Source organism: Penaeus vannamei, unplaced genomic scaffold (assembly GCF_042767895.1).
Source record: "Penaeus vannamei isolate JL-2024 unplaced genomic scaffold, ASM4276789v1 unanchor602, whole genome shotgun sequence".
In the NCBI taxonomy this organism is placed as follows: domain Eukaryota; kingdom Metazoa; phylum Arthropoda; class Malacostraca; order Decapoda; family Penaeidae; genus Penaeus; species Penaeus vannamei.
The window spans coordinates 12231-14676 of NW_027213606.1; positions in this window are offsets into that span (position 1 = coordinate 12231).

A 2446-nucleotide genomic window follows, 5' to 3' on the forward strand; every position below is an offset into this window, starting at 1 on the left:
TGTGTGTGGGCGTGTGTGTGTGTGTGTGTGTGTGTGTGTGTGTGTGTGTGTGTGTGTGTGTGTGTGTGTGTGTGTGTGTGTGTGTGTGTGTGTCTGTGTGTGTGTGTGTGTGTGTGTGTGTGTGTGTGTGTGTGTGTGTGTGTGTGTGTGTGTGTGGGGGGGGGGGGGGGGGGGAGGAGAGAGGGAGAGAGAGAGAGAGGAGAGAGAGAGAGAGAGAGGGGAAAAAGGGGGGGGGGGGGGGGGGGGGGGGGGAGAAAGAGAGAGAGAGAGAGAGAGAGAGAGAGAGAGAGAGAGAGAGAGAGAGAGAGAGAGAGAGAGAGAGAGAGAAAAAAAGAAAAAAAGAAAGAAAGAAAAAAGGAAAAAAAGAAAAAAAGAAAGAGAGAAAGAAATAAAAGAGAAAGAGAAAGAAAAAAAGACAGACAAAACAAAGGGAAGAAAACAAAAAAAAAATAAAAACAAAAAAAACAGAAAGAGAGGGGAGAGGACAACCGTCCTGACCTCCATGTATGTGCGCACACATAAGGTGAGCCATGCCTTCCAGTCCTCGGGGCTCCTCAATTCTGCAAATGTAAATTCCTCAAGCCCCCCTTTTCCTGCAAACTCCTTCCTCCTTTCTTCCTCCCTTTCCTCCTTCCCCCCTTCCCTTTCTCCTCCTTTCCCTTCCTTCTGCCTCCTTCCCCCTTTCCTTTCTCCCTTTCCCTCCTTCCTTCTGCCCCTTTCCTTTTCCTGCCCCCTTTCCCTTTCCTTCTCTTTCCCCCTTCCTCCTGCCTCCTCTTTCCCCTTTCCCTTTCTTTTTTCCCCTTTCCCTTTCTGCCCTTCCTGCTCCCCCTTTCCCCCCTTACCCATTATTCTCTTCTGAAAATGAGAGGGAGAGGGAGGAGGGAGGAGGGAGAGGAGAGAGAGAGGAGGAGGGAGAGAGAGAGGGGGGAGGAAGAGAAGAGGGAGGGAAAGAGAGGGAGGAGGGAAGAGAAGGAAGGAGAGGAGAGCAAGCAGGGAGAAGGAGGGGGAAGGAGAAGGAGAGAGGGGGAAGAGGAGGAGGAAGAGAGGGGGGGAAAGGGAAGACAAAAATAAAGATAAAAAAAAAAAAAAGAGGAAAGAAAAGGAGAAAAAAAAAAGAAAAGAAAAGGAAAAAAGGCCTTGCCTCCTTCCTCCCCCTCCCCACCCCCCTCTAACCCCCTCTTTCCCCCCCCACCCTTCCCCGCCCTCCCCTTTCCCACCACCACCACCCTTTCCCCCCCCTCCCTGCCCCACCTCTTCCCTCCCCCTTTCCCACTCCCCCTCTTTTCCCCCCCCCTCCCCTCCCCCCCCCAACCCCCTCCCCACCCCACCCCCATCCCACCTCCCCTCCCCCTCCTTTTCCCGCAAGCACTGTCCCCGTTAACGGCTCTATCTTAACGTTCATCTCGCGGTTACGATCGCTTACCCCATCCATCGGGCGCTTTGCAAGTGGCGGGGGGGGTGGGGGTGAGTGGGGGTGGAGGGGAGGAGGGGGTAGGGGGAGGGGTGGAGACGAGGCAAGGAAGAGGGATGGTGAGAAGGTAAGGGGAGGGGAGGGGGGTTGGGGAGGGGCTGGTAGGAGGGGAGGGAGAAGGGGGAGGGGGGGGAGTAAGGGGGGGGGAGGGGGGTAAAGGAGGAAGAGGGAGAGTGAGAAAGGAAGGGGGGGAGGGGGTTGAGAGGGAAGGTTTGGGGAGGGGGGAAGAGGGGGAGGGGGGGGGGAGGGGGGAAAAGGGAGGAGGGGGAGGAGAGAGGAGGGGGGGGAGGGGGGAAGGGAGGGGGGGAAAGGAGGGGGGAAGGAAGGAGGGGAAAAGGGAGAAGGAAGGAAGGGAAGGGGAGAGGTTCGAGAAGGTAAGGGACGGGGATGAAGAGAAGGTAGGGGAGGGGTCTGGAGATGATGTAGGGGAGGTAGAAGGGGGAGGGGGAAGGAGAAGTAGAGGAGGGGGATGGAGAAAAGGTAAAATGAAGAGGAAGTAGGGGAGGAGAATGCAGAGGAAGCAGGGGAGAGGGATCGAGAGAAAGTAGGAGAGGGGGAGAAGGAGAGGGAAGGGGAGAAGGAGAGGGAAGGGGAGAAGGAGAGGGAAGGGGAGAAGGAGAGGGAAGGGGAGAAGGAGAGGGAAGGGGAGAAGGAGAGGGAAGGGGAGAAGGAGAGGGAAGGGGAGAAGGAGAGGGAAGGGGTATGGGGTCGGCGGGGAGAGGGTGCGAGTGGCTGGTTGACAGGCGGGGTCGGTGGCAATGACAACAACGCGAGTGACAAATCTCGGTTGGCAGCAAAAGCTCCATTTATGACTGCTCCCGATCGTCCCAAAGCACTTGTTGGGAGGAAGAGAGGGGAGGAGGCACAGGCACAGAGAAACGGAGGGAAAGAGAGAGGAAGAGAAGAGAGAGAGAGAGTCTGCGAAACAGGAGGAGAGAGGCACAGACACAGAGAAACAGAGAGAGAGAGAGAGGA